The sequence below is a fragment of the Ceratotherium simum genome, chromosome X (genome assembly GCF_057802395.1).
Source record: "Ceratotherium simum simum isolate JZ-2026a chromosome X, ASM5780239v1, whole genome shotgun sequence".
Lineage (NCBI taxonomy): Eukaryota > Metazoa > Chordata > Mammalia > Perissodactyla > Rhinocerotidae > Ceratotherium > Ceratotherium simum.
The window spans coordinates 112197528-112224230 of NC_141940.1; the positions used below are offsets into that span (position 1 = coordinate 112197528).

The window sequence follows — 26703 nt, forward strand, 5'->3', positions numbered from 1 at the left end:
GTTCTCTCTCCCCCTCCATCTGAAGCATTGCTGTATTCCTATCCTCTAGATTGCTAATTCTATCCTCCATATTGTCAGCTCTGTTGTTTAAGGACTCCAGATTTTTCTTTATCTCATTCATTGTGTTTTTCTTCTCTAACAATTCTGTTTGGTTTTTCTTTATAGTTTTGATCTCTTTTGTAAAGAATTCCCTCTGTTCAGTAATTTGGTTCCTGATTTCATTGAACTGTCTTTCAGAATTCTGTTGTAGCTCATTGAGTTTTCTTGATAGCCATCTTGAATTCTCTGTCATTTAGATTGTAGATTTCCATGCCTTCAGGATTGATTTCTGGATGTTTGTCTTTTTCTTTCTGGTCTGGAGTATTAATATATTTCTTTATGCCATTTGACGGAGTGGATCTGTGCTGGCGTATAGTGATAGTTTCTGGATGCAGGTTCCACCTGCCGTCACTTGGGGGAGAGCAGTAGCTCTGTAATCTGAGCCCGCTGCTGCGATCCCTGTCAGCTCTGCCTGTCTGAGCCTGGGCCACTCCTTGGGATTGCAGTGTCCCTGTGGGGTCTCCCACTGAATGGAAAGTAGTCACACGGGGGGCTCAGGGCTGCTGCTGCCTGCTCCCACAGTCCTGCCAAATTGTGCTCCCTCCTTCGGGGCCACAGCGGCCCTATGGGCATTCATGGGAGCTGGGAGCTTGTTCACCTGGTTGGCAGCTCAGCCGCCCTCTGCTCCTGGGTTGCACCAGCCTTTGTGCTTGGTGGGCGGGGCTTCCCCATTGGGTCCAAGCCTGTGCCACTCTCTGTGGGCTGTGTGGCCATGAGGACTCTCCCACCAGATGGGGAAGTGATCACACGGGGGCTCAGGGCTGCCATCACCTGTTTCCACAGTTGTGCTGAGGCACGCTCCAACCCTCAAGGCTGCAGCAGTGCTATGATTGCTCCAGGTGGGAAAGTAGTCGCATGTGTGCGCTGGGCTCCAGAGGGTGCTCACCTATCTCCACCACCTCCTCGGGGCATAGTCCATCCACCTTCAGATGTATAGCTGCTCCAGTCTCTCAGACGTCCTGGTGTTCTGTGTGGGTATCCTCTGCTGATCAATGAATGTCCTTTTAGTTGTAGTTCAAAGAGGGAGAGACAAAGGGAACAGCTTACTCCGCCATGTTGCTGACATCACTCCCAATCCACTATCAACATATTTAAATGCATGCCTGCATAAAACAAAATTGGCTTAAAAAGTTAAACCTTGCCTTTGTTCTCCATATATGGTAATACACTTTCTGCAGGCTGGATGAAACTGTGGTTCAAGGTTCCCCATCCCAACCTAGGTACCTGTAGTTTCTACATAGCATTGTCAGAATCTTCACATGGCAGGGGGAAGCCGAGGTCATAGAATTATTGTATGTATTTTCCTCAGAAAAATATTGTGCCATGCCTAAAAAATATAGAATTTCACTACCTTAACAGCACAACTTTTGGTATGCATAAATCTCATGGAAAAGAAAGACTGACCACATGCAAAATTTATTCCCAAACGGGAAGATGAAGTTGTAGCTAATCAGGAAAGATAGATTAGAAAGATGATGGAATTAACTAAATCCAACATTTAGTTTAAAAATACTATTCAAAAATTATATTAAGTATCCATTGTGATCTTGCTTTTGGGAAGAGATAGTAATTGTTTTGCTATATGCAGTGTGTTTCTCTTTTATCATGGCTTCTTAATATTGTATTGGTTACCCAATTTTTCTTGGTCCATTAGAACATAAATACATGAAAATAGCAAGCCATTAAGTTTCTTTCCAAAACTGTTAGTATAATCAGAAGTGTTCTGTTAACATGCAAGGTACCTGATTTTTAGTATGAAAAATATACTTGGGCTCTGATGGGATCTTATGGAGGTTTGGTTCAATAGCCATGTAAAAATGGAAAGTCTGTTAATATTAATTTATCTGTTTTGGTAAATCACAAAACAAGCAACCTAAAGAAATCATTCAAAGATTTCCTGTATGCATTTGATAAAGATGACTCCAACTGACACCTTACATTTATACAATTGTGTTTTGCATTCACTTTGAATACCTCAAATAATTAAAACATTTGCTAATGCTTTAGTTTTGCTTCTTAGAAATTGGTTTCTGTAGGTTTAATATAGCTGTCATCATAGTGGAGGATTAAAAATAATTTTCCCTCTCCCCTTCTGAGTTCTTAGCTGAGACCCCTGTAAACAAAGACAGATTAATGAAAGAGGTGGCTTTAGAATTCAGGACTAAATACCATCTTAATAGGGAAAGAGGAGAGGAGTTGTAGGCCTCTTAGGGGAGAGTAAATGATTTTTAGGAAAGATGAATGGGCCCTTAAAAGAATAGATGGGAGGTATGATAGTTCGTGACAAAGTTTGTCTGGGTGTGGTGTGGACTTCTAGTCTCCTCTCCTGTGATCAGAGTCAGTCCTCTCTGGTTGATGAAACTCCTGGGGAGGGGATTTATGATGACTGAGTTCCTTTTGGAGGATCTGTCTTTAGGCAGATAAAGGGAGTTCAGAGAAAGCCTCTCGCTGCATTTGCTGTTTTCAAGCACCTTCAGCTCAAAAGAATCAATATACCAAGAAGCATATTTTGGGGTGGCATATTTGCTAACCTTCATCACCTTACATATCATCCAACAGTCAAGGCCTGGAAGAAATCTATCAAGATTGGTAGAGTATCAAAAGCTCAAGGTAACTGGAACTTGTGTCAAACTTTTCCCATTAACTGGTTAGAAAAATATTCTCAAGCAAGGAAATTTGTGACAATTTGACTTTGACGTTCTGCTTTAATGATCTTTCTTTTCCCAAATGAGTATAATCAAAAACTATGTTTCTCAATTCACCAATACCTAATGACTTCCTCAGACATAGATATCAGCTAAGCTCTACTATCAAATGGTTTGGAAGGAGCGCCAATATCATCAGTGGTAATTTGAATTGGGATGGGCTGATTTATCAGGTAGAAACACTTTTGGTTGCATAGATTTGTGATCAAATGCAGTGAATTTGCGTGCCTCAGATACAAGCAGCATTTGTGGCCAAAACATTTTGTTGTTCAAGAGAACTGAGAGTTAGTGTAGCGACACATCAACATCATGAGCAAAAGAAAGTTTGATTATTTCAGAAGAAAAATTTGTTGCCATAGTATCAGCATTCAAGAAAAATTTGTAACCACCTACAGAGATACATAGAAGATTTTTCCAGAAAAAATAAGCAAAATCATTGAAGTAGAAGGCAAGCCTCCTAGAAAGCTGTTTGCCACAATGAAACCAAGTGCAAGGAATCACTGAAATAGAAGAAAGCACCATGAATCTGCTCCTCCCACAGGTAGATATGAAGCTGGAAGGAAGCTTAAGCAAATATTTAAAAGTTTCCGTAAAGTGGGCACATCTACTTGTTATGTCCTAAACTGACATTCTCTGTAATGTAACTCCTCCTATCTAATCCTTGGGCCTATCTCCTGCATGCTGACATGTGCTAAAATCAAGCTATATACCTTACTCCATCCCTGGCTGTACATTCTTCTAGTTTGGTGGTCGTTAGTATCACTTGTAGATTTCTTGCAGGCTCATTAACTATTTCTCTTCTTAGCTACTATCTAACTGTCCAGGAACATTCAGATGCCGTCCTACTGGAAATTCAGAGGGTTTTCTCTGGCCCTTTCTAATATGGGCAAACAATAGTTATTGCAGTCTTAATGGTTTGGAGGACTTTTCTTAAAGACTTGCCATCTCCTTGGTCTTCACCCAGGATTCTTTACACTTTTTCAAATACTCACACTTAAAGCAGGATTCTGTTTAGTGCTTGGAGGGAAGGACACAGCCCTCTCATCCTCCACTACACCTGGCTCTCTTGTTTTCTCTGTTCAGATTTTCCTTACTGCTTTGCCCTACAGCTCTAAGGCTTTTATTTAATCTGGGGGAGGAGAAAACTTATTTAGCCAGTACACTTTCTAAGTCTTTTAGTTTTATATATAGATCTTGAATTTTCTTTTTTTTGAAATACAATTTAAATATGGCTAAATACTCTATGTGAACTATTCAGTTTTGACAAATACATAAACTTGTATAACCCGTTAAGACCCAGAACATTCTCATGACCACATACATTTCCCTTATGCCCCATCTCAGTGAATATCCCCCACAATAACCATGATCTGATTTCTATCATCATATGTTAGTAGTTTTGTCCATTCTAGAATTTTATATAAATGAAATTATACAGTATGTACTTTTTGTGTCTTGCTTCTTTCACTTAGTGTAATATTTTTGAGGTTCATCCATATTGAGGCATGGATCTGTAGTTATTTCCTTTTTGTTTCTGAAAATCCCTGAAAAGAAATATTAGGAATCAAGTTTTTATACATTGTGTTTCATTTTAGTTACTTAATACGTGATTTTAAAGGCACATATTTGTGTTTTAGTTTTACTCCATGTATTTAGCTGATCAATTTTGGTCTGTTTGTGGTATGTAATTTATATGCAGGAATGAAATTCTATCTTGTAACTTGGCAGATATAGGAAATTAGGATAGACTTTTGATGGTTCAACATGTGATCATTGTCTAGGAACAAAATTAAAGGTTGAGTGTTGCCTCAATCATAATTTTTATATATTTATGAAACATTGAGAAATAAGGCTTTAAGCAGTTGTCACTTGAGATATGGAGGAACAGCATGTTGATATCAGCTGAAACAAAATATTGGGAGCCACTTGGCCAAGCAGCTGCTTTTGTACTAATATATCACACATGTAAGCATTAAATGCTTACCAATAAAGTTGTACATACCTCCAGCTTCACTAGGAGGACTCTAGCTTCACTAGATTCTTCAGCACCTTCTAACCATCAATTATATATCCTAATAACATCAAATATTAAAGCCTTTAGTACTCATTTCAGGTTCTCCACACAATTGGTGAAGTTTAAAATTAATTTTTAAATTTTAAAAATTAGTGGTCAATAGACTGTTTGCCTCGTTCATAGAAAAAGAAGTTCTGGCCATCATGTGCAGTTTTTCTAAATGTCTATCCTAATTCTAATCAGTAGATCAAAGGTCAAAACACATACTAACCTCCAAATATTTGCAGGAAAACAATTTGATAAAATTAAATATTCAATTCCTATTTTAAAAATTGTAGTAAGGTACAGACAGAAAACATTGTCTTCTTAAAATAACTTTTTGGGAGACTACTCATTCTAGCAAAATGGAGTAGCCCATTCCTTCCAGGTCCTCCCTCTTATAACTAAAAAATTCTGGATGTAACACAATGAACAATCATGGAGAGACTCTGAAAGGTGGAAAGAAGAAGGCTGACAGACTGGATACCTTGTGACTTGAGGAAAGACATAATGGTGAGTTCCTTGTTGCCTCCCATATGTGCTGGACAGAGCATGGCAGAAGCCTCCAACCCAGAACCGCCAACAGGCAAAGACAAAAAAAAGTTCCAAGAAAAGCCAGTTCTCATTCTCTTGTGAAAGGACCAGGAAAAGGGTAGCCTAAGAACAGAAAACCTTTTTGGCAATACCTACCCTATACCAGACAAATAGCAAGGGAAAAAGTGTACCTCATCCATCATGGTTTTAGTGATATTCCACTTGGCGCAAGTAAGTGGTACTCTGATTTCTCCACTAGGTGGTGTCAGGAAGCTGAGTGGGGATGTGAAGCAGAGAGCAGTTATCTGATTCTCCTGTAGAGGTAGTAATGTTTGGACCAAGTGGGCAGCTGATCTTCCATCCCCTGCTTGGTGGAAGCTGGTGGTGCTCTGATTCCCCTACCAGGGTATGTTGGTGAGCTGTATGGGGAGAGGGTCTTCCATTTGCCTCCTGACAGAGCAAGCAGTGCTCAGGTTCCCTGAACAGGGTAGTTTCCGTGGGGTTCAATGATGAACCAAGCCTCCAGTCATACCTAGCAGCATTGAGAGTTAATGAGGTAGTAGGAGGTGGAGCTTGTCACTACTAGGCTTTATGCCCTCCCCGCCCCCCCCATGTCACAGGGCTCAGTGGGAAGCTGAGCCTCTACCCTACCTGGGATCAATGAGACTGAATAAGGTGGTGCAAGTCAGGGCTTGTAAGCACTCTACTTTCCACCTACCCCTGGTGTCAACAAGGCCAATGCAGAGTTGAACTTCCAAACTCACACAGTAGCAATGAGACTGAATGATGTGGTGCTAAGCAAGGCTAGACAGCACTTCTTTTACCTCTATGATGGTGTCAAAGGGGCCCAGTAGGAAGCTGAGCCTCTACACCCACATGCCAGTGTCCTGCTTTCACTGGGAAGGTGTCAGTGGGACTGAAGGAGGAGCTGACCTTCCATCTCAGTTATCTGCAATGAGACAGTGAATCAGTGCCCCACTTTTTCCAGGGTGGTGTCGGCAGGACCCAGCAGGAGGCATAACATACACTCCACCTGGTGTGGGAGCTACACCTCAACAGGTGGACTGACTGATAAAAAAAAAAGAACATTAAATAGGATCCATAGTCTCATAAGACAATTTCCAAAATGTTGAGGATATAATAAAAAATCACTCAGCACAGCAAGAACAAGGAAAAGAAAACATGAATGAGAAAAGACAATTAATGGATGTCAAAATCAAAAGGAATCTGATGTTGGAATTATCTGACAAAACTTTTAAAGCAGCCATCATAAAAATGTTTTAACAAGCAATTATGAATTCTTTTGAAAAATTGAAAATCTCACCAAAGAAGCTGTGACAAAAAGATAAACAGAGATGATAGAACAAATAATACAATAATTAAAATGAAAAACTCAATCAATGGCTCAATAGTAGAGAAAATAGAGATAGAATAAGTGAACTAGACTACAGATCAGTAGAATTTACCCAATCTGAACATCAAAGAGAAAATAGATTGAAAAAAATTGAACAGAGTCTCAGGGACCTGGGGGAAAATAGCAGAAGAGAACATTTGTATCATCAGAGTTTCAAAAGGAGAGGAGAGACTGTGGGACTGAAATATCATTCCAAGGAATAATAGCTGAAAATGATCCAAGTTTGGCAAAAGAGATAAACCTACAGATTCAAGAAGCTAAGCAAGCCCCAAATAAGATAAACCCAAAGAAGTCCATGCCATGACACATCATAATTAAACTTCTGAAAACTAAAGACAGAAAAAAAATCTTGAAAGCAGCCAGAGAGAAATGTTACATTACTTATAGGGGGATACCAATTGATATGACAGCAGATTTTTCATCTGAAATTATGGAAATCAGGAGTAAGTGGCACATTTTTCAAGCACTGAATTAAAAAGAACTGTCAATAGCAAATTGTGTATCTGACAAAAATATCCTTCAGGAATGAAAAGGCAATAAAGACATTCTGGGACAAAGGAAAACTAAGATAATTATTTGCTAGCAAATCTCCCACTAAAGAATGGCTAAAGTAACTTCTCTAATCAGAAAGGTAATGATAACAGAAGAAGGCTTGGAACTTCAGAAAGAAAAGAAAATTGGAATGTGTAAAAATAAGGGTAAATATAACAGATTATCCTACTTCACATGAGTTTCTTTAAGCATATTTGAAGGTTGAAGCAAAAATTATACCACCAGCTGCTGTGGTGCTTAACATATGTAGAGGACATACTTTAAACAAATATGTATTTAAAGTGGTGAGAATAAAGGGACCTAAATGGAAATCATGTTTCTATACTTAACTCAAAGTGGTAAAATGAAACAAGCACACTGTGATGTTACATATGTATATTTTAATACCTAGAGCAGCTACTAAGAAAACTATACAAAGAAATGTATTTGAAAACACTAAATTTATCAGGAGAGAATCCTTAAAAGTGTTGAAATACCCCACTGCGAAATAAGAAAAGAGAAAAAGGGGAATGAGAAACAGAGAAAACAGAAAACAAATACTAAAATGACCAACTTAAGTCATAACATATCAATAAATAACTTAAATGTAAATTGTCTGTATACACCAATTAAAAGAAAGAGATTGGCAGAACGGCTAAACAAGTCCCCACAATCCACTTCCAGTTTCTGGTCCAACGTGTAAAGAGCTTGGAAGTTGTCATTCCCATCCTCACAAGTAAAAATCTGAAGAAATTGAAAATCAACGACTCTTCTTAGATCTGTCAGAGAATCGAAGTCAAAGGGCAAATCACAGACCTCAAAACTGGAGAGACAGGTGAATACAGAGAATGAGAGCTCACCAGGATCAGAACCTGCAGCTGGAGCCTGTTAGGAACACATAACAAGGGTAATTGACAAAGTGCTGGAGACTGAACATGAACTAGCTTGAGAGAGAAAAACTTCAAGGGACTCAGCCTTAGGGGGTTACCCATACTTCTATGAGCCCCAGCAGATTCTCAGGGTGAAGACTGAAGAAGAATCCCCTCTTGCTTTTGGCAGGAGGAGGGGAAAAATAATTATTTTGAAATATGCCCAGAGCACTACTGTTCTCATTAACAAAGACCTGTCCTCAAGAGAAACTATTTTACCAGATCCTAACCCACATGGATTTTATCAGAGCCTAACCATTGTGGAAGAAGGGAAATGCCCATATCCAGCCTTCTCTACCTTCCTGTTTCACTTAAGGAAGGGAAAAAATCTAAGAAGCACTCATGGAGGTTACTGCCCAGGGGCACATGCCAAGGGAAAAATGAGATCTATTTATAGGAATGTGTAATGCTTCTTCCTCCCCCACATGTTTCCACAATATCAACAGGGCTCCTATATAATAATAGGGGATTACGGCTGAAAAGAACTGCAAGGCTCAAGCTGTATTTAAGAAGGACTTTCTAGGGAAACCGAAAGACAACAGAGAAGACAAAGACAAGGACACTAGAGGAAATCTTAGCCTCCCACACCTACAGTTACAGCAATCAATGAACACAGCCTAACTACTAACTCCTAGATAAACATAAAACCTCACACTAAAGGCCTATTTACCTCAGTTTATTTCCTGATACATCATGCCTGGCTTTCAACAACAAAAAAAAACTACAAGGCATGCTAAAGGGCAAAACGAGACAAAAACAAAAAAACAGTTTCAAGATCAGACCAAGCATCAGAACCAGACTCAGATATGGCAGATATTTTGGAATTATCACAGTGAGAATTTAAAATAACAATTGTTAATATCCTAAGGGCTGTAATAGAAAAGTGGGTAACATGCAAGAACAAATAGGTAGTGTAAGCTGAGAGATGGAAACTCTAAGAAAGAATCAAAAGGAAATGCTAGAAATCACAGACACTGTAACAAAAATGAAGAATGCCTTTGGTGGATTCATCAGTAGACTGGACATGGCTGAGGAAAGAATTAGTGAGCTTGAACATATGTCAATAGAAACTTCTCAAACTGAATATATTGGGTGAATATATTATAGCTTATGGATAATTGAAATGAATGACAGCAATGTTATAAGAGATGAGAGGGAGGAATTGGTAATACTATGCTATAAGGCACCCAGACTACCTGAGAAGTGTATAGTGTTATTTGAGAGTGTACTTGGATTAATTGTAAATGTGTATTTCAAACTGTAAGGCAATCTCTAACAATTAAAGGCTGAGACTGTCAAAGTGGATAAAATAATAAGACCCAACTATATCACAAAAAGGCAGAAAAAGAGTGGAAGACAAAAATAGAAACAAATAATTAGGGTAACAAAGAGAAAACAATAACAGATATGCTAGATATTACTCCAACTATATCAATAATGACTTTGGATGTCAATGGTCTAAATGCACTAATTAAATGACAAAGATTGTCAGAGTGGATTAAAAACAAGACAAAACCATATGTAGTCTACAAAAAAACCCACTTTAGATATAAAGACACATATAGATTAAAAGTAAGTGGATGTAGAAAGATATACCATGCTGACACTAATCAAAATAAAGCAGGAGTAGACATATTAATTTAGACAGAGTATATTTCAGAGTAAGGAAAGTTATGAAGGATAACGAGAGACATTACATAATGATAAAGGGGTCAATTCTCCAAGAAGATGTAATGATCCTTAATATGTATGCACCTAACAATAGAGTATCAGAATATGTGAGGCAAAAACTGATAGAACTGCACAGAGAAATAAATTAATCCACTATTATAGTTGGAGACTTCAACACCTCTCTATCAGAAATGGACAGATTTGGCAGGCAGAAAATCAAGAAATCAAAGACAATCCCAAGGAATCTACAAAACGTTTCCTAGGACTAATAAGTAAATTCAGTAAGTTCACAGAATACAAGATCAACATAAATAATCAGTCTCATTTCTGCATACTGACATGTGGAAACCAACATTAAAAATGTACCATTTGAAATTGCGCCAAAGATAATGAAATACTTAGGAATACACTTGACAAAACATGTATAGGATCTGTATACTGATAATTGTAAAATGCTGATACCAGAAATCAAAAAAAGATCAAAATAAATGGAGAGACATACTATGTTCGTGAATTAAAAGATTCAACATAATAAAGACGTCCCTTCTTCCTGAATTTATATAGCAATTTAGTGCAATTCCTATCAAAATCCCACAAATTTTATGTAGATATAGGCACGCTTATTCTAAAATTTTTATGGAAAGGCATAGACTCTGGAATACATAAAACAATCTTGACAAGAAAAAATAAATTGGGAGGAGTCACTCTACCCAGTATTAAAGCTTACCATATAGCTACAGCAATAAGGACAGTGTGTTATTGGTGGAGGAATAGGCACATAGAACAATGGAATAGAATAGAGAACCATGAAATAGACCCACACAAATATGTCCTACTGATTTTGTGTGTGTGTGTGTGAGGAAGACCAGCCCTGAGCTAACATCTGATGCCAATCCTCCTCTTTTTTGCTGAGGAAGACTGGTGCTGGGCTAACATCTGTGCCTATCTTCCTCCACTTTATATGGGACGCCACCACAGCATGGCCTGACAAGCGGTGCATTGGCGTGCGCCGGGATCCGAACCCCAGGTCGCCAGCAGCGGAGCGCGCGCACTTAACCGCTACACCACGGGGCTGGCCTCTGTCCTACTGATTTTTGACAAAGATCCAAAAGTAATTTAGTGGAGAAAGGGTAGCCTTTCAACATCTGGTGCTGGAGCAGTTGGACATGCATATGCCAAGAGAAAAAGAAAAAAGAAAAAAAGGAACCTCGACCTTAACTTCACACCTATACAAAAGTGAACTCAAAATGTGTGATGGAATTAAATGTAAAATGTAAAAGTATAAATCTTTTTAGAAAAAAACTTAAGAGAAAATCTTTGGGATCTAGGGCTAAGTAAAGATTTCTTGGACTTGATACCAAAAGTGTGACACATGCAAGGTAAAATTGATAACTTGGACCTTATCAATATTGAAAAATTTTGATCTGTGAAAGACAATGTGAAGAGGATGAAAAGACAAAGAGAATGTGTCTGCAAAGCACATATCTGACAAAGGACTAATATGTAGAATGTATAAAGAATTCTCTTTATCAAAAGTCAAAAGTAAGAAAGCAAGCAATACAATTAGAATATAAGCAAAGACATGAATAAGTTCTGGGCATCTAATGTACAGCATGGTGACTATAGTTAACAATACCGTATTGTATACTGGAAAGTGGCTAAGAGAATAAATCTTAAATGTTCTTACTACTATCACCACAACAAGAAAATGGTAATTACGTGAGGTGATGGATATGTTAACTAACCTTATTGTGGTAATCATTCACAATATATGTGTGTATCAAATCATCATGTTGTATACTTTAAACTTACACAATGTTCTGTGTCAATTGTGTCTCAATAAAGCTGGGAAAAAATCAATGTAATTAACTATATTAACAGACTAAAGAAGAAAAATAACATATCATCTCAATAGATCCAGGAAAAGCATTTGACAAAAATTTGACATCTATTAATGATTTTAAAAAATCTCAGCATGTGGGGAAAAAAGGCAACTCCCTTTGAGGGAGTAACCCACAGCTAATATACTTAATGATGAAAAATCAATGCTTTTCCATAAGATGAAGAACAAGACAAGGGTACTTGTTCTCCCTACTCTTATACTCTTATTCAACAGCATATTGGGAGTCCTATCCAATAGAGTAAGTCAAAAAGAAAAAGAATTAAAAGACCTCCAGATTGGAAAGAAAGAAACTAAAACTATCTCTAGGCTCAAATGATACGGTGTCTGTATAGAAAGCCTCAGGAACTTTATAAAGAAGCTTCTAGATCTAATAAGTGGGTTTACCAAGGTATCAGTATATGAGGTCGATATAAACAGTCACTTGTAGGGCCGGCCCCGTGGCTTAGTGGTTAAGTGCGTGCGCTCCGATGCAGGCGGCCCGGGTTCGGATCCCGGGCGCACACACACGCACTGCTTCTCCAGCCATGCTGAGGCTGCATCCCACATACAGCAGCTAGAAAAATGCGCAACTATGACATACAACTATCTACTGGGGCTTTGGGGGAAAAATAAATAAAATTAAAAAAAAAAAACAGTCACTTGTATTTCTACATACTAGCAATGAACTTGAAAGACTACAAACTTGATAAAACAGTACCATAATATTGAAATACTTAGGTTTAAATCTAACAAAGTATGTGCAGAATCTGTGTGGTGGAAACTAAAAACACGGATGAAAGAAATCAAGAGCACCTAATAATTGGGTTCTGGACCCAATTCCAGTGTGTGGAGGGGGGTTTTCCCTCACACCATCAAGCAATTCTCTGACACCAGCTGGGTGTCCTACATTCAACTCAATTCTGACACTATCTACCTGAAGATAGCATCAGATCCTACAGGTTAAGGGTTCAATCCCACAAGACTGCCCCTCTGCACCCCCTCCCCACAACTTCAGATGCCAGTTGCAAGCCTAGGTTATCACCTGTGTTTCTGACTAACTGGCTATAGATCTTAGGTTCCAGTGGCCTCCTCCTTGAGTTCAATTAATTTGCTAAAGCAGCTCACAGAACTCAGAGAAACATTTTACTTACTAGATTACCTCTTTATTATAAAACGATATAATTCAGGAACTGCCAGATGGAAGAGATGCATGGGGCAGGTTACAGGGAAGTGCCACGGAGCTTCCATGCCCTTTCTGAGTGTGCCACTCTCCTCAAATCTCCATGGGTTCACCAACCTGGAAGCTCTCTGAGCCCTGTTTTTTTGGGTTTTTATGGAGGCTTCATTACATAGGCACGATTGATTAAATCATTGGCCATTGGTGATTGAACTCAATCTCTAGCCCCTTTTCCTTCTTTGTCTTTGGGGGGTGGGGGTGAGGTGGGACTGAAAGTTTCAACTCTCTAATTACGTGGTTGGTTCCTTTGGTGACCAGTCCTCATCCTTAGGTGACCTAGGGGCATTCCAAAAGTTATCTAATTAACATAAAAAAAGACATCTTATCACTTAGGTGAAGATCAAATATATAGTTCTTATTATAAATCACAATATCACACCTAAATAAATGAAGACATACACCATGTTCATGGATTGGAAGACTTGATAACGTTAGGATGTCACTTCTCCCCCAACTGATCTGTAGATTCAACAAAATCCAAATCAAAATACCAGCAGTTATTTTGTAGACATCAACAAGCTGATTCTAAAATTTGTATTGAAAGGCAAAGTAGCTAGAATAGTCAAAACAGTTTTGAATAAAAAGAACAATGTTGGAGGACTCACCACTACCTAATTTCAAGACTTACTATAGAAGCTAATCAAGATAGTATGGTATTGGTGAAAGGATAGGCACATAAATCAATGAAACAGAATAGAGTCTAGAAATAGACCCTCATAAGTACAGCCAACTGATTTTTGACAAAGGTGCAAAAGCATTCAATCAAGGATGGATAGTTCTTTCAATGAACGGTGTTGGAACAACTGGACATCCAAATGCTAAAAAATAAACCTCATACCTTGTGGAGAAATTAAATTAGATCATAAACCTAAAGATAAAACTTAGAGCTATACAATTTCTAGAAGAAAACATAAGAAAAATCTTTGTGATTTTGGATTAGGCAAAGAGTTCTTAGGTATTACACCAAAAGAACAATTCATAAAAGAACAAATTGAGCTACCATCATCTCTTTATCTTCTCATATACACTTCTAAAAAGTCTAAACTCGTCTCTACTTCTTTACCTATCATTTATCGATGAAGTTAATGCAGTCAGCTATCTGCCTTTATCCCCTACTGAAAATTCTCTCTTTATGTTCTACAAAACCTGCTAATTATCACATGTAACTAACTGGGCATTTTCACTTCTTATCCATTTGGGCCTCTGTTGCATTTGACATGTTGATAATTCCCTCCTTGAAATTCCTTTCTTGTTGTCTTCCATAATACTATTCCTCTTAACACTTTCTCTGTTCTTCCTTCAGTTCTACTCTCATGGTTTCAACTGCCAAAACATCATGGAGGGGTACTTACATGTCTAACTCTCTGATACACAATTCCAATCAGATGCCCCAGCATTATCTCAAATTCAGGATGTCTGTTTACACTCTTCTTATCCTTTCCCCAAAACTCCTCCCCTTTTTTCATTCTGTAACTCCTTTGCAAGCAGCATAACCACTTATTTGTCTCAATTAGAAACCTGGAGGTCTCTCCCTCACAGCTCACATTCCATCAATCACCACACCCTGCTAAATATTTCTGGAACTCATCCCCCTTTTCCCAAGTTCAAGCCCTCGCAATATTTCACCTAGATTATTGTAATACTCTTTCCCTATTTTCATTATTACACTCCTCAAATCCATCCTCATTCCAATTCAAATGATCTATCAAAAATGCAAATCTAACCTTGCCATCGTTTGCTTAAAACTCTTTGAGGGCTCCCTGTATTTCCAAATTCCATAATATGGAAAATTTGGCCCTCTGTTATCTAGCTACTGCTTGCCTTTGCTGCCATCTTCTGCCACTCCTTTCTTCACTATGCTTCAGTGACACATAAATGTTTACATTTCCTCCCACACACCATGTTCTTTCTGTTATATCTTTGCTCAAACCATCCTTTCTGCCTACTTCTTACTCATGCTTTAAGACTCAGTTTAGGAAACCTTTCCTGAGCCTTCTAGGCTGGAATAGGTGCCCTCTCTCTGCTGTTACATAATACCCTGTGGTATAACTCTATCTTCCATTGTAGGAATCTGTCTGATCACTAGATTGTGTAGTATTTTAAGATTTGGATTTCTCTCTCATTCATCTTTGTATCCACATCATTTAGCACACAACCTGCTATTCAATAAATGTTTATCAAATGAATTGAATGAGTGGTTGTTGATTTTACTTCTGTAAAGCTGATCTCATCAAAGTATCTTCTGACCCCTTAACAACTTTAATTATTCTATAATGTGTCTTATTTCTTGGACATCAAGGAGTATAAAGCATGATATACAGGTTTTGAAATTAAACTTGTGGAAAACTACCATTCTGAATGACAATAAGGGCAAGAACTCAATTAAGAAAATATTTTCACCTTTTATATTTTTCTATGAACTTGGTTTAGCAGCCTGGTCAAATAACTGATATTGTTCCATTGGTAATAGCACTGTGCTGAAGCTTAGGTGATCCACTGTACAAACCAACATTTATTGAGTACATTATCTAGGAAGTGAGAATACAAAGATAAACAAGATTAATTTTCAAAGGATCTCACACTTTCCTGGGAACTAAAGAGAAATGAGCAAATAATTGGAAGGAGTGTCTTATTTTGGCTATGGGATAGGGAGGCAGACTTGATGGATTTTTTCCTGCTGTATGCCTGTTTAGCATCAATCTGTTTCTAGCTACAGACTCACCATAACAAATCAATGCATTGGTCAGGAAGAAAACAGCCAGGGATTGTGCATGGGTAAGAAAATTTTAAACTGCTACTGGGAAAACAAAAACAAACAAAAAACCCCACAAAACAACAGCACAAACCAAAAATAAAAACAAACAACCAAAAACCAAAACAACCTTAGAGCACATATCTTACAGATAGTAACATCACCTTTCTAGTTGAAGGACAGTTCCTGATTCATCAATGATTGTAGTGGTAAAGAAGTGCTTGTTTTAGTAATGAAGGCCCTGAGTTAGACTACTAACATTAGAGTCTCTCGTTTGGACTTTTTTGAGGCATGAGTTATTTTCCAGGGTTGAAACAATCATCAAAACCTCTATGTGGAAGAAATACAGAAGATGGATAATTATTCCACTCTTTTTTTCTAAAAGACAATTATTCAGCTCTGGCACCAGGCATCACATTTCTCTTTCAATTAGGTCAAGTCGTCTCTGCAGAGCAACCAAAACACACGTTCATTCATTTTGCCAATAAACTTGCAGAATGGTTGCATAATCTTTTCATTTTCTATTCCTCTGTTTTAATTTGGAAAAAAACACCAAAATTATTATTTACCAGACAATTGATTTCCATTAAAAGGCATTTCTTTAAACAATATCATTTATACAAAGTCAAACAATCTGTCTTCATTAAGCAGGCAATTTGATTTGCCTTGTAATATTTTTTTATTAGATGAAGCAACCAACTTGGACTTTTTCTTTAGTTTGTCCCAAATAAAACTACCAGGATTCTTTAAAAACCTACCTCTCTTCTATATATGCTGTGCATAATAAAATTTTTATGAAATTTCTTTGTAAAAGAGTATTTTTAGGAAAAAGAAGAAAGTTTAGTTCTGGTAACCACCAGCTGCCCTACCTCCTATGTGTAACCCTGATTGATGCCTAAGTCCAAATACCTATGCCATATTTCCCCCTCACCTACCCTCCAAATCAACTGTGTCTCCTCACCACTTGTCTTAATAACTACTTCTCATTTATGGAATATGGTATGTTTTTCCAAGTGTTCATAATTTCCTACAAGAAAAAATTTAGAGAATCATATATTTATAAAAATATTTAAAAATAGATAATATATTCAGATGGTGCAAAATTTGAATGGTACTAAAGAGTGTGTGGTAAAAAGCAAGTCTCTCTCCAACCCTTCACCAGCCACCCAATTTCCTTCTTCAGAGATAATCACCATTATTACTTATTTGTTTCCTTCCAGAGAAATGCATGTACGAGCATACAGGTGTAAAAATACATCACAGAATTTTAAAGATAAGCCTCAGAAATAATAAATATTATGCTACAGCATCTTTTCTCATCTGTCTTCTATTAGAAAGAAAAGTTAAACAGTTCAACTGAGATGTACAAAAAGTAACGCACAAATCTTCATGCTCTATACTAGCAAGACTTAAGAGACTTAGAAGTCAATTTTACTTTTTAAAAATAGTATGAATTCCTCTGGCTTTTTAAGGCAAAAGAACAATATTCTTGAATAAGTGAAACATTCTTTTTTCTACGGAGATGCACTAAGTTTTCTGTTGACTTTTACTCCTTTAGAGTTACCACATTTCTTGTGGACTCTTCTCCAGATTTGAGCATTTCCTTGTAAAGGTTTGAGTTGGTTTAGAGAGAATTTACTTCCAAAACTTAATTAACATTAAACTTGGAAAGCCATTTGTCAATCCAGTAGTGAAAGAATGGCACTCTTGAGGTTTTTCAGATTTTCTTTTACCTTGTCTTAAATTTCTTTGAATCACTAGTGAGGTGATTTTACTATGCCTGTGAGTGGAATCACTCTTAAAACAAACAAACAAATGAAAACAAAAAAATAACAAACTAAAAGTACACTCTAATTTATGTGGATTATAGAAGAGCTCAAAGTTTGCTTCTTCCATTTTCTCTATACAATAGTTATATTTAAGACATTTCTACCTGTCAGATGATCTCACTGATGGGAAACTTCAAAAGGACAGGAAGATATATTTTCATATGCCTTTGCTCCCTTAAGTGTGAGTGGGTTATTTTTCTCCAAATGTCCATCAACAGGGGAAAGGATAAATAAATTTTGATACATTTATAACTAATATACTATATAGCGATGAGAATGAATCACTTATTGTTACATTCAGTATGGGTGAATCTCACAAACTACCCAGCAAATATTATAGCATTACCAGTACCTTAGAGGCCCAATAATTCGCGAAGAACTAGTCTTTTGATTCCCACTTTTTGCATGTTGAGAAACACTCTTATTCCTTACTTCCTCTCCACACAACCATTTGGTTTCGAAGGGTTAAAAGAGTGCTTCACTTTTGTCTTCAGGACTTTCTCCAAGTCTCTGACTCTCTTTCTATAAAATTTGATGCTGGCCCTTTTGGTATTCATGCATGAATAGGTAACTAGGCAACTGGCTGAGAGCAATTGTAAAATACCTCGATTATGAGATTCATTCCAATTAGAGATATAAAGTGTAAAAAAAGTATGCTTTGGAATTGATGAGATTGATAGTGGGTTTTATCCTTGAAACTTTATCTATGAGAATTCTTTGAGCCTAGGTTGATGTTGCCTTTCCCATAGTGAAGATTTACCAGTTGCCTGGGGGGCAGTTCCAACCTCGAATCACTTTAAATTATACTCTTTGCTCAAGATATTTTTTGGCCATGCAGGTAATGTGAATTTGGGCTACAAATTCCTGGGGTAACCAGCTAGTGGTTATGATGAGTTCTCAGGGTAGATATTTTTTCCATTCCACCCAGTATCAAGGTTAAGATCAGCAAGTTTTTTTGCTGTCCCTTCTGCATGTAGGTTTTAATATTAGTTTAGTTTTGATTTGATTTTTCTTTCTCATTTACCCTTACACCTTTGGGTCCCATCTTTATGAAGAGTTTCTTGTTATATTCCACACCTTGGGCATATGGGCTTTATCTCCTGTCCCCCTTCCATGGCCGTGCAGCTGTCAAGGCAAAAGCTTAAAGTCTCTAGGATCCAGTAGAAACTCTCAGGATGAGACTGATTTTGACATTAACTTAAATCCCAGGTTTCACTTTGACTTCTACAGAAGTCTTCCTATTGTATCAGATCAGCAAAGCACTTAAAAAGATGTTCTTTTTTGGTTGAGAGGTTAATCGGGGTAACCAGTCTGCCATCTGACTACTCTGGAAACTCATTCATTCATTCATTCATTCATGATGATAGCTTTAGGATGAAAACAAAGTGTCTGTCAATACAATTATAGCAATGAGGGCATAACTATTCTGAAAAATAACTGTTCTAGGGCCGGCCCTGTGGCTTGGTGGTTAAGTGCGCGCGCTGCGATGCTGGTGGCCTGGGTTCGGATCCCGGGTGCGCATCGAGGCACCACTTCTCCGTTCATCCTGAGGCCGAGTCCCGCATACAGCAACTAGAAGGATGTGCAGCTACGACATACAACTTTCCACTGGGGCTTTGGGGGGAAAAAAATAAAATAAATAAAATCTTAAAAAAAAAAAAATAACTGTTCTATATATTGCTTTAATTTGAGGAACTACTTTAGCATTGTTCTTATCTTCCTAAATTCTAGCTTGGATAACAAAGTGATTAATGGAAATGGAAAATCTTGAGACAAGAAAACGCAATATTATTTTTTTGAGTTCTCAGAATTAGGAAGACAGCCCAAGCTTTTTTTTCCCAAATCATCTGTCTGGTTTTCATAACTGATTTAAAATTTGGATTCAATGAACATTTTCTGAGCCAGAAGAGATGCTCACTACCATCACAATTTTTGTTTGTATTAATTATTGCTTATTTAAACTCTTTTGGTTTATAGTTTGCAGTAAGTCAGACTACATAGTGCCCATCACAAAATTAGCATATCTTTCAGTGTACCTTAATTCCACCTGAAGTCAGTCATATTAAGAAGGTTTATTCTATCACATATTATTTGAACAGATAGAATATCAAACTATGCAGCCACAAATTAAGATGGTGAGGCAGCATAGCTGTGAAATGCACGACATCAAAAGAGATAGACAAATCTGGGTTGTAGCACTTGACATGTAGAAAGGTTTTCTTTGCCAGCTTGCTTATTTGATTGGCTAGGTATAGAATTCTAGGCTGGACTGATTATTTTGATATGCATAAGAAAAATGTGGATCTTAGGCTATATCTACATTTAGTGAAAAACACAATTGCTCAGGAGTGGTACAAATATTATATTTCTGAAGGGTCAATATGTTTACTTTGGGGCACACTCATGGTTAAACTAGGCAGTGAAAGTAGAGAAAATTTGTAGCTCTGCTGATTCACAGCATGCTTTTTGCATAAGTAGGTATGTTGGTTAAAGAGACAGAGCTGTGAATAGCAATAGGTTCTACATTTGTGGCTAGATTAGGTTAAATCCTTTTGTTATGTGCTCTTCTTCTTTTATTATACTCATCAAACTTATAATAATGTATTATCACTTTTTCCATTAGACTGTAAAATCTATGAGGGGAGAGCATTTGACTATTGTTTGTCTGTAGTTCACTGCCTGTCACATTGCTGTGTTTTGAGTACACACACACACACATAGATATATTTATTTATTTGTATTTTAAAATTCAGTTGTTATAGCTGAAAAGTGAAGGACAGAAGGTGGAGAAAGAACTGTTTATCAGGAGTCCCTCCCCTTCCCCCAGTACTGCCCCCCACCCCCTGCCTGCCCCTGCACCTTGTCATTCAGTTTAAAGGATGAGACAAAATACCCAGTTGTGAATTTTCAATGCTAGGAATGAATTAGCAGTACCACAGGAAGATCCTTAGCTCTGACAGTGGATTCAGTGTTTCAAACCAGCAAAGCAGAAGGTAACTCTAAGCACAAACTACTTTCCATTTCCAATCTCCAGATCTCTCACCATAGAATAAAACATTTAAGAACATACATTTGGCAGCAAAGTAAATACCATTTGGTTGACAAGGTAATTCCCCTATTAGACAAAATTTTAAAGTCAGTTTGGTCTAAAGTAAATTTAAAAACATTAACAGACCTGTTAATCTTCTCTCGTTATTCAAACACATCAGATAACCATCAACTTCATTTTTTTTTTCCCTTAGAGATCTTTTTCTGGAACCCACTGTCCGCCTCTTCCTGATTGATAGCTTTCTAGGTTTGCTGCCCAGTCCTTTCTTGAAACTTCCCTGTACCATCATCCTTGGAATTTCTTTCACCCCTCTACTGTGGGGAGTCATTTCTTTCTTGGAACGCATGTCTTCCTCTTTCTTGGTTTATTCCTCTTTTGGTGGTGCACATCTTCCAGTAGCTTTTGGACAAAGGGGAAATGAGAAGTACATTTTTTGAGTTCTTACCTCTCTGAAAATGTCTTTATACAACTGTCACATTAGATTGGCTATGTATAGAATTCTGGGTTGGAAATAATTTCCCTTCAGAATTTTGAAGGCAATGTCTTCTTCTAGCTTCCATTGTTGTTTTAAGGAGTGCAATGCCATTCTAATTTCCAATCTTTTGTAAGTGCACTATATTTTGTCTCTGGAAGCTTTTGGAATCTTCAGTGTTCTGAAGTTTCATTACAACATGCTTTGATGCAGGTCTTTTATTTATTGAGTTGAGCACTTGATGGGTCCTTGAAGAAACTTGTGTTCTTCAATTGTGGGAAATTTTCTTGTATTATTTCTTTAATCATTTTTTCTTCTCTGTTTTCTATCCTCTCTCTGTCTGGATCTCCTGATTCTCAGATAATAGACCTCTAGCATGGAGTCTAATTTTCTTGTCTTTTCTATTGTCTATTTATATTTTTATATTTTTTCCCTAGATTTCCCCAACTCTATTTTCTAATTCTTCTATTCATATTTTTTCATTAAGCAAATAAAATTTTTATCTGCGACCCCCAAAGTTAAGCTTCAACATATGCAATCTTATATTTTATTGTTAAGATATAGTAACTTTTATTCAGATACTTTGTATTTTAATCTTTAACTACTTCTTCTGATTACAAAAGCAGTAAATGCTAGATTAAAAAAAAAAAACAAAACTTCAAAGAACACCAGGAATATAAATAGTAGAAACTGAGAATTTCCTATAATTCTGTTACCTAGTAAGAAACCCTTTTAATATATATTTTTTAATTGAAGTATAGTTGACATACAATATTATGTTAGTTTCAGGTGTACAACATAGTGATTTGGCATTTATATACATTTTAATATTTTTCTATGGAAATTTTAAGGTGTATGTGTATAGTCATACCATGGATACTATTTTGTAACTCAGAAACAAAATGTCTTGGACATTTTCAAAGTCTGTATTTTTAAAATGACTGCACAATATTCCATTTTGTAGATATACCATTATTTATTTAACTATTCCTTTATTGAAGGTTATTTGAGATTTTATAATTTTTTTGTTTATACAAAAATTCTGCAGTGAAAATCTGTGTACATATATCTTCATACACTTGTATGATTATATCTGTGGGATAATTTCCTAGAATTGCCATAATTGAGGTCAATGGATAAAGTACTTGTTTTTAAATGTATGGCATACATTTCATAACAATTTAATAGTCACTTTGCTTCTTTAATTGGTATTTAAGATGTCACAAGAATTGCTTTTTCTTCTATAATCAATGTTGTATTTACTCCTGGTTTGTTACTAAACAGCAAGCAGTTGCAATAATTACCATCTTAATTGTTTATGAATCAATTGTAGAGCCTGAAGAATGTGTATAAATAAAGGTAAAGAGAGACCAAATAAGCCATGACCGGCTCATTATCCTAAAGGCATAAACTTTATTATCAAATATATGAGGTGTACATATCCCCATTTAAATGCTTCATCAGGCTAGAAATAAAACACAATGATTTGTCAAGAGAATGGGAATACGAATTGCCTATTTCCAAGATTACTCCCAAAGAAAGGATGTGCCAGAAGTTGTGGATCATTTCTGGGCAGATATGTAGAAAGCTTGCTTTTTCAGAGTGTTAAGGCAGCACTCATGGACCAAAGATTATTCTTGATTCCAGTAAATCCTGGTGTATCTCAGTGATTTTCAGATAGACGACATCCTACACTCATGCCAGGAACTCCAGTCCCTGCTAATCTATTTTTCCATTTCTAAAATATGTGTAGAGTGCTAAAGTACGTATAAGTATTATCTGAGAAATAACTAATGAACATGATTGCCCAACATGCTGAAAGCATAAAGGGCTATAGAAACCTAAATAAATTTATAAATAAATAAATAAATTTCTGCTAAATTAAACTTTGTCCTCTTTAGAATGTGTGGGATAATCAACTATTTAAAAATATATACATTTTTTTCTTCCACACTTAGTGTATTATATATAGCCTTCAACAAATATTAAGCACTAATGGTCATTGTTATACATTTATTGTGGCATTTGGAAACATGTTTGAGAATAACTAAGCTTAAGAAATTAAATTAAACTTTCAGAATCCTATTTAATGTCACTCTTGAGTTATATAAGTAGGTAGCAAACGTTGGAAGTGAAATCATAAGAGATGGTAATGGCCAAAAATGTATATAGATAGCACAAAGCTTATTAATTACTTTAACTTAATTAATACTAAGTAATTAATTAATTACATAGTGGATTATTAGGGGAAACTGGGATAATTTGGGAGCATATTTCTAACATTTTGAGGATGATGACCTAAAAATACCCAAATGTCCTATCTTACCTCTGCCAGAGAAAAGGGACTATAGTTTTTTGGACCTTGGGACTGAGCCCTTTGGCTACTTGTTTGTCTGACCATTTTCTTCATTTAGAATAAATGATCCAAATTATATTCATCCCATGTATTCGTTACTCTTATATAATGACCTAAAAAAATCTCCTCTTTACTCCTTCCTGACATTTACCTTTTTTTGCCTCTCTCTAGAGCTCAGAGACCCAAGTTTAGTCTCTGCTCTGCTATTGACTTACTCTGTTAGTCACTTTAACTTTCTAGGCTTTGCTGTTCTTATCTCTATAATAAAATATTTAAACAAAATAATCAGTACAGTCTCTTCCAGTTTTATATTTTGAGATTATAAAAAGGTCAATCCCTCCATAACCCTTCAATGGCTTTCTGCCGTACTAACAATAAAATCAAAACCTCTTTCGATGGCCTATACGGCCTTACATGATCAGCCCTGCCTCTGTCTCCTACTTCCATCTCATGCCGCAATCCTGTGCTCACTATAAGCCAGCCATATCAACTTCCTATCCGTTTAGGGATCAGCTCAAATAGTACCTTCTCAGAAAGATTTTCCTTGACCCCTTTATTTAACTTAAGCCACCTCATGGAAGTTACTCAGGCACTATCAAATTACTTTTTAAATCTCCCTCAACCAGTTATTAGCTTTGTGTGTTTCTTCTCATGCCAAATGAGGATGTTAGCTCCATGGAGATGGTACTTGGTTTATCTTATTTATCCTTGTATTTGCAGTGCCAGCACAGTTCCTGGCACACAAAAGGTGTTAAAAAATACTTGCTAAATGTTTATTGTTGGAAGGAGACTGATAAGGGTAGAAATGATATATGAACCAAGAAGCAGGGGCCAAAAGAGGCCCTATGGTATATTGTGGTGTTTACAATTGTCAATGAAACTCTGTAGTCTACTTAAAACAACCACACAGCCAAACAGTCAATCTAAATTGATGTCCTGGGTACCTCTGATATAAACCATAGGAGAAATTGCAACATTTAATGGCTTTTTCTCAGGAAGATAGTCCTGTTGAGAGGACTGAGAGTGCCATAGTGCACTTATAGGTCCCCATTGTTCTCTAACCAGGGCTTTCTTCTTTTACCTCTTCTCAGATTAGTCTCCAGAGATAATAATAATAGGAAATCTAAACTGAAATGGACCCTAGAGCAATTTCAGGGAAGAAAGAATCAGAGTGAGGTTTGAATGATATCAAATATTTTATTACTTAGCTTTCTGTTGTTGTTACAAAAGTGCTAGTACATAGGGCAGAGAAAAACTACTGGAAAAAAATCAGAATTTGGGATTTAATCAAGTGTCTATATGATTTAACCAAAATCCTAGAAGGAAACAGTTTAATAACTTTTTTTTCAAAGTAATAAAAAAAGCAACTTACTTCATATAAAATTAACATGTATCCTAGGGTCTTAGACACCTAAGTTTAGGCTTTGCTCTGCTGTTGACTTACTCTATTAGTCACTTCAATTCTTTAGGCCTTAGTGTCCTTATATATATAATAAAATAAATAAAATGATCACTATGGCTTCTTCCAGTTTAATATTTTGTGATTTTATGATATGGACCAAGTACTAATATGTAGACCATGAACTTTGCCTTTAAAAAATTTGTCTGTTGAAACTACATTTTGGAATGAGAAATTGTAATGTCAGAACTAAGAGTGGAGCTGAGTATTTAGAAAAAAAATAGAGACCATATTGTTTATATATTCTTTATAATTGGTGCCTGGTAGCAGGCACCAATTCTTTGGGTGCTATAATTGAATCAGACCTAAGTTATGGCTTATTTAACTATCTCCAAACTATCACGATAGAATACCTTTGGATAAGTAGATTTTCCGCCAAAAGCATACCCACCACATTTACAATATGTAACTAAAATAAGATCATTAAATCCCATTTATTGGAATGAGAACTAAATGGCCACTGGAGATGGCTGGATTGATCCTCAGGCAGAAGGTCTTTTTCCTTTTTCCCTAGATATCCAACAGAAAGTGTTTCATCTTAGTATTGGCTTTGTCACTATCCACATTTACATGGATAAATATGGTTGACTGTTATGAAAATTACGTCACAGCTATTTTTCCTACTTTGAACAAAGTGACCTTTCTCATTCACATTCACCTGCTGTCTTCCATGTGTCACAGAGGAATCAACCACCATGTGAGAAATGAGTCATCTATCCAAAGAAAATGCAGCCTGCTAAGACCCATTCTTCTTTTACTTAACTCACATTAGCTTGGAAGTTCAACTATAGCAACTAGGTGGGATTGTTTACTCAGGCAACATATGCAGATGAATCTTATTTATAATGTTTTATGTAAATAACAGTCATGTTAATCAAGAAGCACCATAAAATTGGAATTGCTTTGTATTATGCCTGAGATGGACATCATACTCACCACGTGCTTATCCACAGTGTGAAGAACCATGCTATGGTAGCAGTTGGAAGACAGAGGCAGCATAGTTGAAAAAATAATCCCTAAACTACGAGGAGGAAGCAATTGCCTGAGAAGAGACTCCAGATGAGCCCCAGAACTAAAGCAGTCCTGTGGATATAAGATAAGTACAAATATGATATAGTTACATATGATATAGTTACATAGTGATTTGTAGATTTTAAAGTTTTTTTGCATTCATTCTCTCATTTGAATCTCGTTAGCTGGTGAGTTAGCAGGACAGGCATCGTGATTGTATTTTAGAGATGAAACAAGTGTCTTGCTCTTAATAGACAATCAGTGGTTAGTAAAAGTAAGGGCATACTTCACTTGGGCATTTACTGATATATGTACATTAGAATATAATTTAAAAGATCTCCACTAATTTATTTTCTATATGTCTGGGTAGAAGGATGCTGACCAAAAGCAAATAAATTTTGACACAGACTGAATTGCCAGGTAACATGTCATTATAAAACTAGATTCTACTCTTTTGGTATTCTAATTGACTACACATAATATTAGAAATTTCGTGTTGGCTATATAAATGCTTTATTACAAAAATACAAGATAGCTTCATAAAAGTCGTCTAATACTGTATTTTATTGTTTTTCAAGTATTGATTTGACACCTATTTACCTTTATTTAAAAGTTTACATTTTATTTTGTGTTCAGCTCATACTCAAGTTTAAAATGAATGCAAGCATGATGTGGGGGCAAAAGTTACATAAAAGTAAACTGTTTTGTTATTGGAGTGAA

At 36.5% G+C, this 26703-nt stretch overlaps 1 long non-coding RNA gene across 1 annotated transcript in view; it reads left to right on the top strand.

Moving 5' to 3' along the window:
• LOC147911995 (uncharacterized) overlaps positions 1-26178 on the top strand; it is a 48486-nt gene extending 22308 nt beyond the window's left edge. The window contains exon 3 of the long non-coding RNA XR_015550480.1: positions 25926-26178. This is a non-coding gene — a long non-coding RNA (uncharacterized LOC147911995). The remainder of the gene's footprint in view (positions 1-25925) is intronic.
• Positions 26179-26703: the final 525 nt, after the last annotated feature.